At 42.6% G+C, this 20,342-nt stretch overlaps 1 long non-coding RNA gene and 2 pseudogenes across 2 annotated transcripts; all 3 read left to right on the top strand.

Annotated features, from left to right (window-relative positions):
• The first annotated feature begins 44 nt into the window (after positions 1–44).
• LOC138994476 (uncharacterized) lies at positions 45–6,091 on the top strand. Of its 2 annotated transcripts, none has more exons than XR_011468441.1 (3): positions 45–108; positions 689–1,270; positions 4,754–6,091. It is a non-coding gene; the product is annotated as an uncharacterized lncRNA (long non-coding RNA). The 2 variants fall into 2 exon arrangements; XR_011468442.1 differs by lacking the exon at positions 4,754–6,091 and adding an exon at positions 1,797–2,266.
• A 1,239-nt stretch (positions 6,092–7,330) lies between these two features.
• On the top strand, positions 7,331–7,475 carry LOC138995253 (small nucleolar RNA SNORA48; annotated as a pseudogene).
• A 9,823-nt stretch (positions 7,476–17,298) lies between these two features.
• Positions 17,299–18,307, top strand: LOC138995000 (small ribosomal subunit protein eS25-like; annotated as a pseudogene).
• The last annotated feature ends 2,035 nt before the right edge of the window (positions 18,308–20,342 follow it).

The following is a 20,342-nucleotide window of genomic DNA, read 5'->3' as shown; positions in this document are numbered from 1 at the left end:
CACCTTAAGACAAAAAAAAAAAAAAGGCGGGGCGTGGGCGGGGGGTGGGGGGGAGGCGTGGTAGCAAGCTGAGTCCTTGGTGGAGATACCTGCATTAGAATCTGCTAGGTAACTTTTGACAAATGTAGATTGTTTTTTTAAAAGTTGCTTTCTGGACCTCACTCCAGACTTACTAAACCATAGTCTCGGGGACTGGTCAGGAAATATGGGGATGGAAGTGGGGCGGGGGAGACGGCTTTTAGATTTGGTGGCGGGCAATTAGCGTTTGTCGTGCAACAGGTCTCTCTACTGGGATGTCTCATTTAAACATCACAGATAAACTGTGAGGTGGAAAGAGTAGCTGGGGATCGTTTGCTCAAGGTCTTACACCCAGATGGCATCAAGTCCACGTTCTTTGTGTTTCTTTACCTGCCTCGAGCTGGAAGCACTATGAAATGCATTTCATTTTTCTTTTCAACGCGGTTGTACTAATTTTTACCCTCTGGTAAGTAGAGTGAGCATTAGTCTCCCCATTTTACAATAGACGTAAAAAGGTCTATTACCTGCCCAGGTCGCGGTTCCTGGTCCGGGCACATGTCTAAGTTGCAGTTAGATCCCAGGTCAGGCAGCCCATCCATGTTTCTCTCTCAAACTGATGCTTTTCTTTTTCTCTCCCTCTCCCTTTCTATTTCTGTTAAATCAATGAAAGCATATTCTCGGATGAGGATGAAAAGAAAAAGAAACAGAAGGGAAGAAATTTCCTGAAGCTGAGAAAGATACAAGTCTTCAAATTAGAAGAGTTCACTGTGTACCAAACTGAATGAATTTTAAAAGACCAAGTCAAGTTTTTAGAGTCGTCCCTAGTACAGTATGACTGGGGTTCTTATAAGGAGAGGAGATTAGGTCGCAGACAACGCAGAGGGGTAGCCAAGAAAGGACACAGCAAGAAGATGCCCATCTGGAGCCAAGGAGAGACCTCAGGAGAAACCAAACCTGCTGATGCCTTGATCTTGGCCTTCCAAGCCTCCAGAATTGTGAGAAAAGAAATCTCTGTTGTTTAAGCTACCTAGTCTGTGGTAATTTGTTGTGGAAGCCCTAGCAAACTTATACAAACCTCTTTGGTTATGTGTATTCAAAAGTATTTTATTCTTTTTGATGCTATTGTAAATGGAACTGATTTTTGTGTATTGATTTTGCATCCTGCAATGTTGCGGAATCTGTTTATTCTACCTGTTTCTGTTGGAATCCTTGAGGTTTTCTACATATAAGATCATGTCATCTGTGAACAGAGGTAATTTTACTTCTTCCTTTCCAATTTTGATGCTTTTTATTTCTTTTCCTTGCCTAACTGATCTGGCTAGAACTTCCAGTACTATGTTGAACAGAAGTGGCATAAGCAGGCATTCTTACCTTATTGCTGCTCATCTTAAAAAAAAAAAAAGCTTTTGGTCTTTCACCATTGAGTATGCCATTAGCTGGGGCTTTTCATTTCTGTATAGCCTTTATTATCTTGAGGTAGTTTCCTTCTGTTCCTAGTTTGCTGAGTGTTTTTATCAAAAAATGGTGCTAAACTTTGTCAAATGCTTTGTCTACATTTGGTTTTTCCTCCTTCATTCGGTTTATGTGGTATATTAATTGATTTTCATATGTTAAACTTTCCTTGCATTCCAAGAGTAGACCCACTTGGTCATAGTGTATTTTAATATGCTGTTGAATTCGGTTTGCTAGTATTTTGTTGAGGATTTTGCATTAATATTAATAAGGGATATTGGTATAGATTGCTTTTTTTTTATAGTATTGTCTGATTTTTGTTTCAGGGTAATCTAGAGTGAGTGTGAAAGTGTTCCTTCCTCTTCAGTTTTTTGGAAAGAGTATGAAGAGGATTGGTGTTCGTTCTTTAAAGCAGCCATGGGCAAACTACGGCCCGCGGGCCGGATCCGGCCCGTTTGAAATGAATAAAACTAAAAAAAAAAAAAAAGACCGTAACCTTTTATGTAATGATGTTTACTTTGAATTTATATTAGTTCACACAAACACTCCATCCATGCTTTTGTTCCGGCCCTCCGGTCCAGTTTAAGAACCCATTGTGGCCCTCAAAGTTTGCCCACCCCTGCTTTAAATATTCACTATCGTTATATCTAATCTGTCTGGAATCTAGTGAGGTATGGACCTTTTCTAAATGGCTAGCTGAATGTTTCACTACCATTAAGATGTTTTTATTATAGTAAAATACACATAATATAAAGTTTACTGTCTTAACCATTTTTAAAATATATTTTTTTATTGATTTCAGAAAGGAAGAGAGAGATGGAAACATCAATGATGAGAGAGAATCATTGATTGGCTACCTCCTGCACACCCCACACTGGGGATCGAGCCAGCAACCCGGGCATATGCCCTGACCAGGAATCGAACTGTGACCTCCTGGTTTATAGGTCGATACTCAACCACTGAGCCATGCTGGCCAGGCGTCTTAACCATTTTTAACTGTACAGTTCAGTAGTGTTAATTTGAACATTGTTGTGAAACAGATCTCCAGAACTTTCAACTTGCAAAACTAAAACTCTATATCCATTAAACAACAATCCCCCTTGTCTCTCTCCCCCTAGGCCCTGGTAACCACAATTCCACTTTGTGTTTCTATGAATTTGACCATTTAAGATAGTTTATATAAGTGAACCATACAGCACTTACCTTTTTGTGACTGGCTTATTTCATTTGAACACCATTTTTAACCCATCAATTTGAATTGTCTTCTTAGTAATTTATATAGTTCCCATATATGCTTGGGTTTATTTCTAGGCTTGTTTCATTGATCTGTCTGCCTATTTCTATACATGTACACATTTGTCTTAATTACCATAGATTTTTTTGTTTTTGTTTTTTGTTCATCTTCACCTGAGGATATTTTTCCATTGATCTTTTAGAGAGAGTGGAAGAGAGAGGGAAAGACAGAAACATCGATGTGAGAGAACCACATCCATTGGTTGCCTCCTGCACATGCCCCAACCAGGCCCTGGGCTGGGGAGGAGCCTGCAACCGTGGTACCTGCCCTTGACCGGAGTCAAACCCGGGACCCTTTGGTCTGCAGGCCATCGCCCTATCCACTGAGCCAAACCGGCTAGGTCACCATAGCTTTTTATTGTCTAACTCTCCTCACAAGTTTATGCTTCCAAATAAACTCAGACACCATTTTACTAAGTTTTCTACAAAAATCCTTTCGAGATGTTTTATTGTTATTACATTAAATATAAAGATCAATTCTGAGAGAATCGGCATCTCTACAATATTGACTCTTCCCATTTATATTTAATATGACTTCACCCTAGCATACAAGACCATTCAGAACAGAGTCCTACTCTTTTCTTCCCATGTTTAGCCACCCTCCAGCCAAACTCACTGTACTTCTGGTCCCTGAACATTCGTTGTGTTCTCTCTCTCTCTCTCTCTCTCTCTCCTTGCCTCCCCCTCCCTCTCTCTCTCCTCAAGCTGCCCCTCTTCTCCATCCCACTGTTTCAACTGTCTACACCCTATACATACTTTATGTTCCATCACAAATTGCCACTTCACCCATACTTCCTGAGTCATCCATCCAGATGTGACTTCTCCCTCCTTTGAAACTCCATAGTACTTGGTTTGTCATTTTATTAAGGTGCTCACCCCAATTTGTTCTTTGTTGTTATTTGTATGCATCTCTTATTGGTCCACAATCAACAATTTTGCATTAGAACAACAGGTCTCAAAATTTTGGATTAGAACAGGTTGACGTTCAACTACTGCGGCCACTGCGGCCAGGCATCAATCATTCCTTTTTATGGCTGAATAATATTCCACTGTAGGATATATAAACCACATTTTACTTATCCACTCATCAGTTGATGGACATTTCGATTGTTTCCGTTTTTTGGCTATTGTGAACTATTCGTGTACATGTTTTTGTTTGAACACTTGTTTTCAATTCTCTTGAATATATTCGTAAGAGTGGAATTGCCAGGTCATATGGTAACACTATGTTTAACTTTTTAAATTAATGACTGCATCATTTTACATTCCATCAGCAGGGTATGTGTGTTCCAACTTTTATTATAAAAATAATGAGTGTGCATAGCTTAAAAAAACACTGCTACAAGGCTTATGGCAAAATACAAGTCTTTTAGCCATACCTCTGTCCCATTCCCCAGAAGCAATTACTTTCAATTCCTTTAACTTTTTCCCTTGTTTTTAACCATATTTCTAAATAATATGCATATGCTCCAATTTCATTTTATCAATTCTAGGCATTACATTTTGCTGACTTCAGTACTCTAATTATGTTTTCTTTCTTGAACAACTGTTTGGTTTCCCTGAAATTATCATTTGTCATATTTTTACTTGCTTAGTTTTCTGTGTGCTTATCTCTATTTCACTACTTTTTCCCAAATGTTCCAAACACCACTCTGATTCTTGATACTTTGTATTTGGCCTGTTTTTCCTGTTTTCTCTTTGGAAGTGCTTACAATCTTCTTTTTATTCCTGGTGTTCTGGAATTTAATGACAAACATCTGCTTTTTTTTTTTTTTTCGTTTGTTGTGCTAGGCTTTTGGTGAGCTCTTTTAATCTGGAAACTCAGGCCCTTAGATCTAGAAAATTTTCCTGTAGAATTTCCTTTGATAATTTAAAGATATTTGTTACAGGACTTGTTGAATAATCTAAACCAGCTCCTTTAAAAATATCCAGCAAATGCTTCTAGATGTTTCTGTATTTTGCATGTCATTGTGTTTTTCCAATTATAAAGATAACTAGAGAAGATGGCGGCGTAGGTAAACACCGGAGACCGCTGCCGCAAACAACCATTTCAAAAATACAACTAAAAGACTGAACGGACATCACCCAGAACCACAGGAAGGCTGGCTGAAGAGAGACTCTACAACTAGAAGGAAAGAGAACAGCAAATCGAGGCTCAGAGGCGGCGCAGTGTGGAAAATACAAAGGTACCGAGGTGCGCGCGCAAAGCGGGCTGGTGGCTGAGGGCGCGGTTGTCGTTTTCTGTCGGGAGTGAGTCTCAGACTCTGGGCTCCAGATCCGGGCGAGTCTCTAGGGACCCAGACTCAAACGGGAGAATCGGGATTATCCGGCATCAGTTGGAACCTGAGGGCAGCTTTCTCTCCGAGGTTTGCAGCGGCTGCCAGGGTTCTGAGAAGCAGAGCCTCTGGGAACGGGACTGAGCGTGGCCATAACTGCTCCCTCCGCCCGCCCTGTTGATCCCGCCCCGCCCAAACCCTGCGCACAGCCATTTGCCGATCGCCTCAGGCAAAGGCTGGATTAGCGCCTCCCCAGAAGGCAGATGTTTTCCATACAGCTGAATCCTATAGCCAGTCGGCCTGGGGGTCAAATCCCTCTAGTGTTAACTACAACAATTAAGGCTTGGCTAGAACAAGACTGCGCACAGAGACCACAAGGGGGTGCACCAAGAAAGCATAAAAGATGCGGAGACAAAAAAACATGACAGAAATGGAGGATATGAAGCTAAGAATCGCAATTTTGAGGGCCTGCCATAAATTTGTGCAGAGCCTCACGAAAACTAATGAGACCCTCGATGCTACGATAAAGAAATTAGAAAGTAAGCATACACGGACTGAAATAAAGAATATTATACCCAATAGCAGACCAGAGGAGTACAATAATCAAACCAAAGATTCGACAAAAAACACCCAATTGGAAAAGCAAAATGAAAAAAGAATCCGAAAGTGTGAAGATAGTGTAAGGAGCCTCTGGGACAGCTTTAAGCGGTCTAATATCAGAGTCATTGGAGTGCCAGAAGATGAGAGACAGCAAGATATTGAAAACCTATTTCAAGAAATAATGGCAGAAAACTTCCCCATCTGGAGAAAGAAATGGACTTACAGGTCCAAGAAGCGCAGAGAACCCCAAACAAAAGGAATCCAAAGAGGACCACACCAAGACACATCATCATTAAAATGCCAAGAGCAAAAGACAAAGAGAAAATCTTAAAAGCAGCAAGAGAAAGAGGCTCAATTACCTACAAGGGAATACCCATACGACTGTCAGCTGATTTCTCAACAGAAACTTTGCAGGCCAGAAGGGAATGGCAAGAAATATTCAAAGTGCTGAATACCAAGAACCTACAACCAAGATTACTTTATCCAGCAAAGCTATCGTTCAGAATTGAAGGTCAGATAAAGAGCTTCACAGATAAGGAAAAGCTAAAGGAGTTCATCACCGCCAAACCAGTATTATATGAAATGCTGAAAGGTATCCTTTAAGAAGAGGAAGAAGAAGAAAAAGGTAAAGATACAAATTATGAACAACAAACATGCATCTATCAACAAATGAATCTAAGAATCAAGTGAATAAATAACCTGATGTACAGAATGAACTGGGGATTATAATAGAATCAGGGACATAGAAAGGGAATAGACTGACTATTCTTGGGGGGAAAAGGGGTGTGGGAGATGCGGGAAGTGACTGGACAAAAATCATGCACCTATGGATGAACACAGTGGGTGGGGAGTGAGGGTGGAGGGTGGGGTGGGAGCTGGAAGGAGGGGTGTTATGGGGGGAAAAAAGAGGAACAAATGTAATAATCTGAACAATAAAGATTTAATTAAAAAAAAAAAAAGATAACTAGAGGCCCGATGCACAAATTCATGCATGGGTGGAGTCCAGCTGTCTGCCCCTGATTTGGGGGCGGGGGGTCGATCAGGGGCAGTCCGGCCAGGGGCAGTTATTAGTGTCAAAGACCTTCGCAGGGTGTATACATGTTTGCTGTTGGCTTTCGGATGAGTTGTAGCTTCATAGGCGCTTTAGTGTCAGGGACACTCACAGCTTCCATTTCTAAACCTCTCCCTAGACAGGTAATGCAGTTTAGTTCCCTGCTGACAAACTCTCTAAAGAGAGGCCGTGGTGTGATGTGGCTGCCCTCTTTGGTAGGAAGCAGTGGAGAGAGAATGCAGGAAGATGCTGGTTGTGCTGGGCACCTCTCCTGGACACCTGACTGACGGTCCAGACTATGAGCAGTTTTCCACCTGATCACTCGTCATTCAGGTTCCCGGTCTATGAAGGCTGGAGAGCATTTACTTACTTAGAATCACTGAAGGTCACACTTCAGTGATCAGGGTTGGGGTGGGGGGTATCAATCAGGGGCAGGGCAATTGGCTGACTGGCCCCATCCCCAATCTGGCCTGTTGGCTGCCACAGTGCACGTCATAGCCACTGGTCTTCTGGTCGTTCCGCCCTTCGGTCGCTTGGCTTTTATATACATAGCTGCCTACTTATGTAGAAAATTCAAACAAAAGTAGAAACTGTATAATTTAACATACTTTATAAAGATTGAGTGAAAGCGGAGATGCAGATTCCCTGGCAATGGGCAAGGAGACACCTGATTGGTGGTGTTGCTCTTAAAACAGTCAGGGGCAAGGCAGACATACTGTCCTAAGTTTATCCTACCTTGATGTCAATGTTGGTGGCCAGAGCTGTTTCATGCCTGGGGCACATTAAAAAAAAAATGCCCTGGACAGTGTGGCTCAATTGGTTGGAGTGTGAAACTGTATATATGAGAAGGTGGGTTTGATTCCTGGCCCTGGCACATACCCAGGCTGTGGGTTTGATCCCTGGTCGGGGGGCAGGCAGGGGGCAGCCAATTGATGCTTCCCTCCCCCCTCTCAAATCAATTAAAAAAAGAAAGGAAGAAGGAAGGGGAGATGCAATAATAAAAATATATGATAAATGGGAACATGGGCTCCTTCGAATGTTCCAACTCTTCCTCCCACCCTGTGGAAATATAATGAAGGCCATCTGTAAATGGACTGTGAGAGCTTGGGAAACTGGCCAGCAACTCAGTCTGAGAAAGGCCAAAGAGAAACTGCTTCGAGATGTGAACGGGATTGTAAATAGCTAGAGTTTTGATCTCACACAGTTTGTGCACAGGCACGTCCCCCGCCCCCTGCATGCCCTGATTTTCTGTTTGCAGTACTTGCATTGGGAAATTCTGAGCAACGGCGACAAAACAATAGCACCGGCAGGCTGCCACCAGTGTGACCCATCCCCAAACCAGATGGGACTTGAGTGGGACAGATTCACTGGTGGCACCCAGTAAACTTCACTGTCGGTGGCTAAAGGTGCACACCTAAGTCCTAATAAACCCGTGTCTTTCACAGCCAGTCCTCCGGGTTATTTCTTTGGAATCCACAAACAATACGCTGAGGCTTTCTAGGACCTCAGCACTTGGCATAACAAAAAACAAAAAGTCACTTTGAATAGTTACAGAGCATTCCATTGGAAAGATATACCATTATATTATTGGAGCAGAAGTTCACGGGCAGGCAGCTGTTTTGTTTTTCTTTACTGTAAACAGTGCTGGGATGCACATCTTGTATACACAGATGCTACAATTTAAGTGGTCTTCCTGTCCCTGCTGGGGGAGTGGGGAGATGGTGGAAGTAGGGGAAAGGTCATGAGGAGATGGGATTTGACTTGTTCCTTATGGGGAACTGTTGGGAGAGTGTCTGAATGCACCTGGAGATGACCTTGGCCTGAGCTCCCTAATGGCAGTGCTTAGAGCAACAGCTCCCAAATATCGGTGAGCACACGGATCATCTGGGGAACTTGTTAAGCATCAGGTTCCAGAGCTGCACCCCAGAGTCAGATTCAGTTTGAGGAGGGGGTCTGAGAATCTGCATTGTTAACAAGCACCCTAACTGATTCTCATATGGGTGGTGGACCACACTGGGAGAGATACTGACTTAGAGAGTTCAAGAGAGAGTAGCGGCAGGTAAGTTGTGTTCACCTGAGAAACGAGTGAGGCGGGGCTGGGTTGATAGGGAAGGAAATTAATTAGGCAACTTCAGTCAACCTATGGGACCAGGTTCCAATGTGCTTTGGATTACGGTAGAACTAACAAATCTGCCTTCAAACAATACAAAATAATATTGAACGTTAACTGTAATTTAAAATAGAAGAGCCCTAGCCATTTGGTTCAGTGGATAGAGCATCAGCCTGCGGACTGAAGGGTCCCGGGTTCGATTCTGGTCAGGGGCACATGCCCGGGTTGCAGGCATGATCCCCGGTGGGGGGAGCGCAGAGGCAGCCGATCAATGGGTCTCTCTCATCATTGATGTTTCTATCTTTCTTTCCCTCTCCCTTCCTCTCTGAAATCAATAAAAATATTTAAAAAGAAAATAGAAGAAAAACGTTTTTTTAAAAATCTGCCTTTATTCTCTAAAAGGATCCGATGATTCTGATAGTCACATAGAAAGATACTAAGTGTCCTAGTCTATCCCTAAACTGTCATTTCCTCCTCTTCCTGTGTCCAATGTTATTTAATTATGACTGTAGGTACATAAAAACAGCTCAGCATGTTCACTGGGGCATTAAAAAGCCATAGGCTCTGGCTGGGGAAGGTGGGAGCCTACCTCAGAGTCACTGGCAGAGGTACCGAAGGTTAGGGGACGTGGGAGAACAATCCCAAGTCTCGGTGAGGCTGTGGCACAATAGGAACTCTGATGGGTGGAACATAAATTGATCCATTCATTCTGAGAAACAATTTGAGCCAATAATTCTACCTCAGGGTGTATATCCCAGAGAAACTCTTATACTTGCGCTCTAGGAAACACAGACATCAAAACAGCAAAAAATTGGAAAGAATCCAAATGCCCTTGGATAAAAAAATGGATAAATTAATTGTGGTTTATTTACACAATGAAATACTAATGTAAACGAATGAATTATACACACCTCAGCATGGATGAATTAGAGAACTATGAGTGGAAAAAGTAATTCACAAAATACATTCTTGTTAAATTTAAAAATAACCAAAACTAAATTTAGTGTTTGGTGCTTTATGTATAGCAAAATATTGTGGGACAAATTTAGAATAGCGGTCACCTTTGGCTAAGGCAAGGGATGAGATCTTTGAGCACAGGGAGTAGTGTTGTAGTTAAGTGGGGTGGTGGGGGTCACAGGTGTTTGTTTTATTATTAGGCATATGACTACATATCATAGCATATATTCTTTTGACTATATCAAGTATTGCAAAATTTTAAAAATAGAAAGATGAAACTCCTAGCCACTACTGTGGTCTCAAGGTTATTGATCCTCTGAACTCCATCTTTGTGGGGTTCCAACAGGCACGGTGGATCAGGAAGCAAGGTGTCAGGCCTGCACAGACCACCTCCCTCTCATGATTCAGAGATAGAGGCATCCCTCTGTTCTGCCCCCTTCCAACCTATTTCTCATAGACTGTATCTGTCACTAAGTAATGGCTTCTTTGCCCAGCCAAACTGATTGCATGTTTAGATAATATGGCATTTTTCTCTGACAACAACAGGGTGATGCTTGGGACATTGTTTTCTGAACAAAAAAGCTATCCTGGCACCCCCTTTTTTTTATCCTAATGCATCCCTAGCACCCATTCCTTTCCATCTGCCAGTCTCACATCTGCCTGGGCCTTCATGCTTCCTTTTGCATCCCTGGTCATGAGCTTCTTTGGCTCCCTTCCTCACTGACTGTGAGCTCAGCAGCAGCAGGAGGGCTGTCCTGGGCCTTGAACATTCTCCCTCTTGCATGTATCTTTAGAAGAGGGGTGGAGCTCCTGAGGTGAGGTTTAGACTTGAACAACGCAGTTAAGTGGATTAAGATCCTAAATAGTTGAGTTCCAATTCCTCTTCACCCTGCCTAACTGTGTGGCTTGGGATAGGCCCCTCGTCACCATGGAGCCTATTGGTTTGCGTAAGAGATAGAGAGTATTGTTTTGGGGGATGTAGATAATGTGTAAGGACCATGAAAAGGTGAAGAAGACATTAAAGTTCATCTAGTTTCACCCACTTGTATTAAAAATGGAGAGGAGACTTGGATAGACTAGGGATGCTTTACTGGCAGATATTGGACTAGAACCAGGTCTCCTGTCTCTCCATCACCTTGCCTCCCTGTTGCTTGCTGAGGCAGAGATGAGGGAGGAGGATCTATAGCCACTAGCTTAGCCCTGCCCGAGCTTCACCCAAGGGCAAGACATTCAGCCTTAGAAGATGTTGCCTTTGAAATTGCTGACACTATCTGGGGGCGGGGAGGAGCCTGCCTCACCTGTCAGCTGGTCCATTGCACAATCTGGCGAGCTGAGGCCTGAGACTCTTCTTCCCACAGCAGGCTCAGCTCTAGAAGGCCAAAGTCAGGGTTCAGGGAATAACAAAAATTTGGACACTACCCCTACCTCTCCCTCATGCCCTCCCCCCTCTCCCTGCAGAGGTTGGGGTACATTGAGGGTAAGAAAAGCCTGAGGAGGGGACGCAGGGGTGGGAAAGCAAGCTCTTCGTAAGAGTTGAAGGGGAGCAGGGCTAGTCCTCCTCACCCCAAATGGGTATTTAATGTTGGGGAGGGAATTTGTGGACAAGGTAGAAAGGAGGAGGAAGAATCTTTGGCCTGGTCCTTCTTTCAGCCCAGGAGTTGAGAATTTATCTTTGAAATGGAGAAAAGGGGGAAAGTGAGACAGAGCACTGAGTTGGTCCATGAGGCTGGAGTATAGACTCGAATGGAAGCAATGGAGACTGGACTCAATGCAGAGATGTCTGGGGTCCCATTTTTGTCCCCTCGGCACTGAGGCAGCAAATGGAGAGACCAGAACGACACACGGCCTCTCCCAGCCCTGGCACACACGCAGACTGCCATACGTCAGCTCCCATAGGAAACAGAGCCACTCACTACTCAGGAATTCCATCAAAGGTCCCTGAACAATCTGATTAAAGCTGTTTTTTAAAAAGTATTCAATTGTCATATATGAGACTGCATGGCTTTAACACAAAGGGGAGTTCATACACAGCAAGTCCAGGCTAGAGCTTAGAGTCTGAGACAGATGCTTGACCTTTTCCATGCTGCTCATGTTTACAGTGCACAGAAATCCTGTAGTTGACGCTATGCCTTTTAGTCACTAGAGGAGCCTTCACAACGGCCATAGATTCTGGTTGTCAAACTCAGTTGTATAGACCGTGGCTTTTGGGGGAGTCCCCTGTGAGTTATGCACAGTTTTGGGAGGGCTTTTGTTGGGGGCAGGGCATCAGGCCCTCAGGCATCGATCCCCACAGGGCACAGTGGCTCTGTCAACTGTTTCCATTCCCAACTGTTGACCTGGGACATAGTCCCTGGATGCCCTGAGTAGCCATGTCCTCTCCAGGACCCAATGCTCCTGCTCTCACTCCCACAGCCCTCTCTGTTCTTGCTTCTTTTCCTTCCACCAGCCTGTGGGGAAATATTGATGTACGATTATAAAAATACTTCAACAACAGACATGATAGAGTAATGTATGGTGGTTGCTTTTTTTAAAAAAACTGAATACTAAGATCTGGTGATGGATCTAATAACTTCATACTTTTGAAGTGGTGATAAATGTAAACAATATTTCAACATATTGCAACAACCATAATAGGATATGAAAAATAGCTGATTTCTGCTTATGAAAAGGGCATGGGTACTGTTAATACAACAGTGGTTGGTTGCCTACATTCATAATGGAAGGAAATGCTACATTTCAGATACAGGTTAATGAAAATAAAGATGTAATTTTTTTTCCCATTCAAGTTCAAGGGCTAGGTCATAAAAAACCCTGGTGAGCCCTAGCCGGGTTGACTTAATGGATAGAGAGTTGGCCTGTGGACTGAAAGGTCCCAGGTTCGATTCTGGTCAAGGGCACATGCCCGGGTTTTGGGTTTGATCCCCAGTAGGGGCCTGCAGGAGGCAGACAATCAATGATTCTCTATTATCATTGATGTTTCTATCTCTCCCTCTCTCTTCCTCTCTGAAATCAATAAAAATATATTTTAAAAAATAAAAACAACCCTGGTGAGAGGGAATTCACCTCTCTCAGTCCCTATTTCTTCAACAGGAGCTACAAATTCTCCATGAGACTAGTTGCACAAGACCTATTATCTGCTGGAATGAAGGGGGAGAAAGTGTGTACATAGGTTAATATCTAAACGTAAAACTTTTCTACCTTCAGTGGCATTTATTTACTCCTAGTTTATACACAAAATTAACATGCCTGATAATCTCGTTTTTTAACTCACAGAAAAATAGAAGCAGCACTTTAGAAAAGAGATCTGCAGCTGCTAAGAAAACATTTATAATACCCAAAGTGATTGCAAACAGCCTGAAATATAGGGAGAACATTGTTTTTAAAGGTAGACAAGAGCCCTGGCTGGCATTGGCCTGAGCATCAAAGGGTCACGGGTTGGATTCCGGGTCAAGGGCATGTACCTCGGTTGCAGGTTCAATCCCCAGCCCTGGTCGGGGCACATGCAGGAGGCAACCAGTCAATGTGTCTCTCTCACATCAATGTTTCTCTCCCCCCCCGCCCCCCCCCCCACCGCCTTTTCCTCCCTCCCTCCTTTCCTCCCCTCAGACCCTCCTTTCCTTCCACTCTCTGTAAGATCAATGGAAAAAATAGCCTCGGGTGAGGATTAACAACAAAAGTAAAAAAAAGGTAGACAAGAATTCAAAAACATCATAGAAAATTAGAAAGATTTAGTCGGTGTAGGAGGGAATAACTATATATGTGCTTTAATTTCCATGATTGCAATAACTGTGAGTAGCCAGGCCCTCCCCAAGACCCAATGCTCCTGCTCTCACTCTCACAGCCCTCTCTGCTCTTGTTTTTTTTCCGGGTCAAGGGCATGTACCTCGGTGGGCATGTACCTCGGTTGCAGGTTCAATCCCCAGCTGATTGAACTGATATTCATCACTATGACCCCATACTCTGAAGAAAGAACTAAAGAATGCATGCTAGTGAACCTATACTTAGGAAGAAGTACTGGATATAGTATCCTTAGCACCATTTCTTAGCAAGATGATTAAAACAAAGTTTTGATGCTTAAAGGGGTAAATCTGAGGTTTTGAAATTAATATTACACCCATTACCCTATGCACCCTTATTCCTGGGGTTCTTCTTACAGGACACTTTAAAGTTCCCTACGCTCCCCTGGGAGTAAAGGACAGTGGTGAGCATTATGGGACCACTGGAAGAGATCCCATCTCAGTTCGAATGGCAACGTCGATAGCAAATTATAGAGCATGGAGAACAGGACCCAGGTGGCTCCCGTTCATCCAATGATGATCAGTAGGTCCTAACCCACAGAATTGTGAAATGATTTCCCATTAAAGCCAAAGATCCTCAACTTCACCCTGGAACCAGAGCCTGCCAGAAGGGGCTCCGAGAGGTATCAAGGACGGACACTGAACTTGACTGGTCCAACACCTGCCTTTTACAGATGAGGAAACTGAGGCCTAGAGATGAAGTTAGTGTAAAATTAACATTGTTTCCTCCTTAAATATTTTGGTAGAGTTCAATGATAAAGCCATCTGGGCCTAGAGTTACTTGTAGAAATGTTTTTAGTGTTAATTTAATTTCATTCCTAACTATAGAACCATTCAGATTTTCCATTTCTTCTTGTATTCATTTTAGAAAGTTTTATTTTTATCATATTTGCCCATTTCAACAAAATGTAGAAATTATTGGGATAAAGTTTTCTTTCTACCTCATTAAGTTCTGCTCTTATCTTAATTATTTATTCTTTCATGTTCTTTGGGTTTAATCTGTCATTTAAAAAAATGTACTGAGCCTGGCTGGCATGGCTCAGTGATTGAGTGGCAACCTATGAACCAGGAGGTCACAGTTCCATTCCTGGTCAGGGCACATGCCCAGGTTGTGGGCTCAATCCCCAGTGTGTGGGGCATCCAAGAGGCAGTTGGTCAATGATTCACTCTCATCATTGATGTTTCTATCTTTCTCTCCCTCCCCCTTCCTCTCTGAAATCAATTTAAACAAATTTTTTTTAATGTATTGACATGGCTGCTTCAAACATTGATTCTTAGCCTTTCTTCCTTTCTGATATATGCAATTAAAACTATAAACCTTCCTTTAGCACAGTTACATCCCACACAAAAAAAAACCAAAACAGACCAAAACTGCAGGTCATACAGCTGAAGCATGTGCAGAAGAGAGAACTTTGGCCTCCAGCTGCACCAAGAAACAAAGTCTTGCTCCCCCCACAAGGAAACAAAGGACCAGGACATAACTGGAACTTGAACATCTGAATCCTTTCAGAAGCCAAGGGTCTGCTTTGTCCAGGAAGAGCTGATATTGACACCTTTTTACCATAAAGACCCAGATTCCAAGTTCCTCCAATGAAAACTTGCCCCACTAGCACCTCTGCCTACCTTTAGCCCAGTGATTCCCAAAGTGGGCGCTACCGCCCCCCAGTGGGCGCTGCAGCGATCCAGGGGGGCGGTGATGGCCACAGGTGCATTTGGGGGCGATGAGTAACTGCTATTAAAATTTTTTAAAAATTAATTTCCAGGGGCTGAGTAATATTTTTTCTGGAAAGGGGGCTGTAGGCCAAATAAGTTTGGGAACCACTGCTTTAGCCCCTTAAAATCCCTTAACCTACTCAAGTGAGCAAGATGGATTTAAGGCACCAGTAGGTCTCCCATCTTCTCAGTTGGTGCCTTCTTGATCAATAAACCTTGCCTTACTCCAAATTCAAAAATCATTGTTTTGAGTTTTGGCCTTTCGAAGCATCGGGCACACGAACAAGGCTGTTGTCTTCATGTCTGACATTGAAGTTTGAAGTCCACAGAGCAGGCAGCTGGGAATAGAAAATGGATATAAAGTAGAGGAGAGTAAAAATAAGCTGGGACTCACAGGCATGATCTGGAGCCCATGAGGATCGTCTGGAGCCTATGTCAGTTCTTGTGGCCTCTCGTGTTGATGGTGTGGGTGTCCTGCAGAAGCCAGGGCTCTGGCCCAGAAGTCAGAGAAGCTGAAGGAAGATTCAGGGGAAGGTGAGACAGTTACATGCATGGCTGCTGCCTCATGTCAGTGAGGTGAGGCAATGGATAATCCGCAACATATGTCAGCTCCTGCTCCATTTCCGCCTTCCTAAGCTCCCACAAGAAACGCTTTTGTGGCTCATGCTAACTGGAAACATACTGAAAAGGGACCTCTGGGAAGTGTAACTTAGCCTAGCCAAGCTGAAACATTTCAAAGGCATCATATTTTATAGCTGGATGGTTATGAACATCTCCCCCAGAGTCAGACTTCCCAGGTTTGAATTGCAGTTCCTTTATTTAAAGCTGTGTGTCCATTTGAAACTATTACAAAATAATATTGGATGTAAACTGTAAAATGAACAAAGAAACACTATTTGAACCTCTTTTTTTAAAAAGCAAAACCTTGGTGTCCAACAGTAAGTTACTTAGTCTTTCTGTGCCTCCATTTCACTGTCTATAAAATGAAGATATAATAGTGGTACTTACCTTATAAGATTTGTGTGAGATTTAAATGAGATAATATATACTTGCTATTCATGTATTATTAATATATTATTAATAAGACTTGGGCCCTAACCGGTTTGGCTCAGTGGATAGAAAGTTGGCCTGCGGACTGAAGGGTCCCAGGTTCGATTCTGGTCAAGGGCATGTACCTTGGTTGCGGGCACATCCCCAGTGGGGGATGTGCAGGAGGCGGCTGATCGATGTTACTCTCTCATCGATGTTTCTGGCTCTCTATCCCTCTCCTTTCCTGTCTTAAAAAAATCAATAAAATATATATTTTTTTAAAAAAGACTTGGTCTATTAGAAAAGTACAATAAATACCAGTTATTAAAGGCAAATCATTTCATCTTTTTTTATCTTCAGGTTTTTTAAAATCTGTAAAGTGGGAATAAATTCCTTAGCTTATTTCAAAGGCATCTACTGAGGATAAAATGAAATAACCCATTTTAAAGTCTTATTCAAATGTGAACAGAGGTGATGGTAGTCATAGTAACTCTCTTAGCTCCTTCCAGCCTCAGGACTGATACCTACCCCAGTGACTTACCTAAAGTGAACTCATCAGTGATTATTCATTAGAAGAGCAGTTCTCCAAATGTACCATATTGATGTAAAATGTGAATAATAGGAAAAGCTGGGGTGGGTATATGGAATTCTCTGTACTATTTTTGAAATTTTTCTTTAAATCTAAAATTATTAAAAATAAAACATTTGCCTGGCTGGTGTTGCCCAGTAGTTAAGCATCGACCCATGAACTAAGGGGTCAGGGTTCCATTCCCTGTCAGGGCTCCTGCCCAGGTTGCGGCCTCAATCCCCAGTAGGTGGTGTGCAGGAGGCAGCTGATCAACGATTCTCTCTCATCATTGATGTTTCTCTCCCTTCCTCTCTCTAAAATCAATAAAAATGTATTTTGGGGGAAAAATAAAACATTTTTTTAAAAACTTAATCTTAAAAATAAATTAACTTTTTTATCCGACATCTCATCAAAGCAGCATTGGTAGCAACTGATCTTCAAGTTTCTCTAGGCCGCCCAAGGATGACAGAATGAAGAAAGATGATGGAACGTCGGCCAAGAAAGACAAAGACCCAGTGAACAAATCTGGGGCAAGGCCAAAAAGGAAGGAGTGGTCCAAAGGAAAAGTTCAGGGAAAGCTCAATAACCCAGTCTTGTTTGACAAAGCAACACATGACAAGCTGTGTAAGGAAGTTCCCAACTATAGGCTTATTGTGACCCCAGCTGTTGTCTCTGAGAGACTGGAGACCCCCAGTTCCTGGGCCAGGACAGCCCTAGGGGCTTCTTAGTAAGGACTTACTAACCTAGCTTCAAAGCACAGAGCTCAAGTCATGTACCAGAAACACCGAGGGTGGGGACGCCCCAGCTGCTGGCGAAGATGTATGAACAACTGGCCCCACCAGCTGTACATTGTGAAAAATAAAATCTTAATAAATAAAAAGATGAATAAATAAAAATAAAACTTAGAAAAAGAAAATGGTTCTCAAACTTGGGCAGGCATCAGAATCCCTTGGAGGGCTTGTTAGAATATACCTTGCTGAGTTCCTCTCTAAGGAGTATCATCAAGTAGGTCTGGAAAGGGGCCAGAGAAGTTGCATTTCTAACAAGCAATGCTGAGACTGCTGATCAGAAAATTACACTTTGAGAACCACTGACGTAATATTTAAACTATATGACTTTTCCTGTATTTCTCATGAACAGAGGCTCCCATTCATTCAGCATGGTCGGTCATTTCTTGGCTCATTCTGTCCATGACATCACCCAACATTAATTTACCAGGAAGGAAGAAGGCGACAACTGATGTCCAACTCAGTCACTGAGCAGAACGAAGTTCAACAGGGCCTGGAAAGATCCCTTTTACCTTCCTCCTGCCTTTCTCCAACCTCTTCAAAGCTCTAGGCCATGGATCAAGCCATACTTAAAGTAACATACACACATATATATTTAAATGTATAAATTTCATTATAAAAAATATGCTCGTGGAGGAGAATTCAGAAAAAATAAAAGGAAGAAAATATTATCCACAGCTTTCTCATCCAAAGACAACCACTTAATGCTTTTGTACCTTTATTTCCTAGTTTTTATTTCAACTATATATTTTTTTCAACTATATTTTTTAAGTTTTCCTTTTTTCTTTTAAGTTTTTCTTTTAAACATTGTGGTAATCAGAAAGGACACACATTTTTGGATTCTGCTTTTTCACTTGACACTATATCATAGATATTTTTATATTGTTGTATAGTACTTGTGAACATTAGAGGACTGTATAACACTGCAACTCTTCCCCTCTTGTTGGATGCTGCAGTGTTTTCACTACTGTAAAAGGGAGTTCAAATTCCAGAGTTGCATGAATTCAGGTGTGGAAAAAAAAACAAAACTTCCTTTATTTTTCTATAACTGAATTCATTTCCTTCTTAAGCCCCAGATTTCTAGAAGCAAGAAAACATAATCAGGTACTTCTAGGTAAACTCAATTATAATCAGGATGTTTCTCCTCTTCCCAGCTTTTCACCTCTCTGTTGCCGAGGGAGTAAATGGGGAGGTGACAACCACTTCTTGAGCTTTCTCTGCCTTGTCTCATGGTAGCCTTCTGTTGTAGTATAACAGGTGAGTCATCCCTGTCTGGCTCCTAGGAAGGCGGTAGTGGTGGTGTGTGAGTGGAAGTTGGGCAGGGACCCTCCTCTGTGCTGACAATCTGCTGATGTGTAGCCACATCCTCATCTGTCCATGTGGTATCCTCCTAACTGTGCCAGGAGAGTCCCCTCCCCACCCTCCCACCCCCAGAAGCTGGGAGAATCTGTTTCTGATCTCAAGCCTAGACATGCCAAGCTGTCATTTCTGCCACATAGAATCTACACCATAAAGGGGGGAGATTTGCCCATGAGGCTTGCTGCCTGCCTAGGCCTTATCTAGAATCAAGGTCTTTTCAATCCCTAGTTAAAGGGGGTTTATTAAACTTCAGATGGAACCAGGTGCACAGTTCCTGCTGTTTTGCTTCCTCTTCAAACTTTCCACCTATCTTCCCTCTCTAATAAGTCTTATCTTCTCAGAGTGGAGGTGGGGGAAACTGTTGTGTGTGTGTGTGTGTGTGTGTGTGTGTTTTATATTGTTTTGACATGTCTCTTCCCACCTCATTCAGTATTATACTTGAATACATAGTTTGTGAGTTTAAAAACTGAGATTTTGTTGACTTTCTTCTCTGGTTGAGCCTCACAATCCAAAAGGAGGGATGTGGAGGTCTTGGATTTAAAGGGATTTTGAGAAGGGGAAAGATCACCCTGGTTATCATCTTATTATCCTTTCTTGTAACTAATGCTACAAAAAGACTTGGGCACATGTCACCAGCGACCTTTGACAGACAGGGTAGGGCTGTCAACCCTATGTATGAGCCAAGGCCTGATCTCATTAGGGAAGGTGAGGGGAGGTTCTTCAGGCCTGAGAGGGTATAAGCAGGTGGGCCACCTTATACACAACAGTGGCACTGTCCAGGGAACTGGGTGTAATTGCCGCCCCTCCTCCTTCAGTGAGCAAAGACAGGGAGAAGGCCCTGACATAATTAAGGGCACCCTTTCCAATCCACAGGGACAATGATTGTCCAAAGCAATTGGCTTACTCAGATACAGCCCCACCTCCTCAATCTATCTATCTACCCCCTTTATGTATGTGTAATTTAGATATTTTCTTTAAACATTTTCCCAGAGTCAAATGTTTACTGAGTCAAAGAATAAAATTTGTATAATTTTGATGTTAAAGGACAGATGTACACCAATGTCACCGCAATAAATTTAATTTTAAAAAAAGAAGAGGTGTACAGCCATAGTTTTAATACAGAAAGTACCAAAGCTGTTAACTCAGGGTGATCAAGCATCAGACACTGGTGGTAGAGAATAAATTGCTACAATCTTCCTGCAGGGAAATTTGTCAGTATGTCAACATGTATAATACACTTTGACCTAGCACCTCCACTTTTGGGAATTTATCTGAAGAAATAACTGGACACATGAGCAAGGGTATATGTGCCAAGAGGTTCAAAGAAGCAT

This window comes from Myotis yumanensis, unplaced genomic scaffold, assembly GCF_028538775.1.
Source record: "Myotis yumanensis isolate MYYU_CA2020_CCGP unplaced genomic scaffold, mMyoYum1.0.hap1 SCAF_16, whole genome shotgun sequence".
Lineage (NCBI taxonomy): Eukaryota > Metazoa > Chordata > Mammalia > Chiroptera > Vespertilionidae > Myotis > Myotis yumanensis.
The sequence above is the reverse complement of the archived record's forward strand: the minus strand, read 5'-3'. Positions and strand labels throughout refer to the sequence as shown.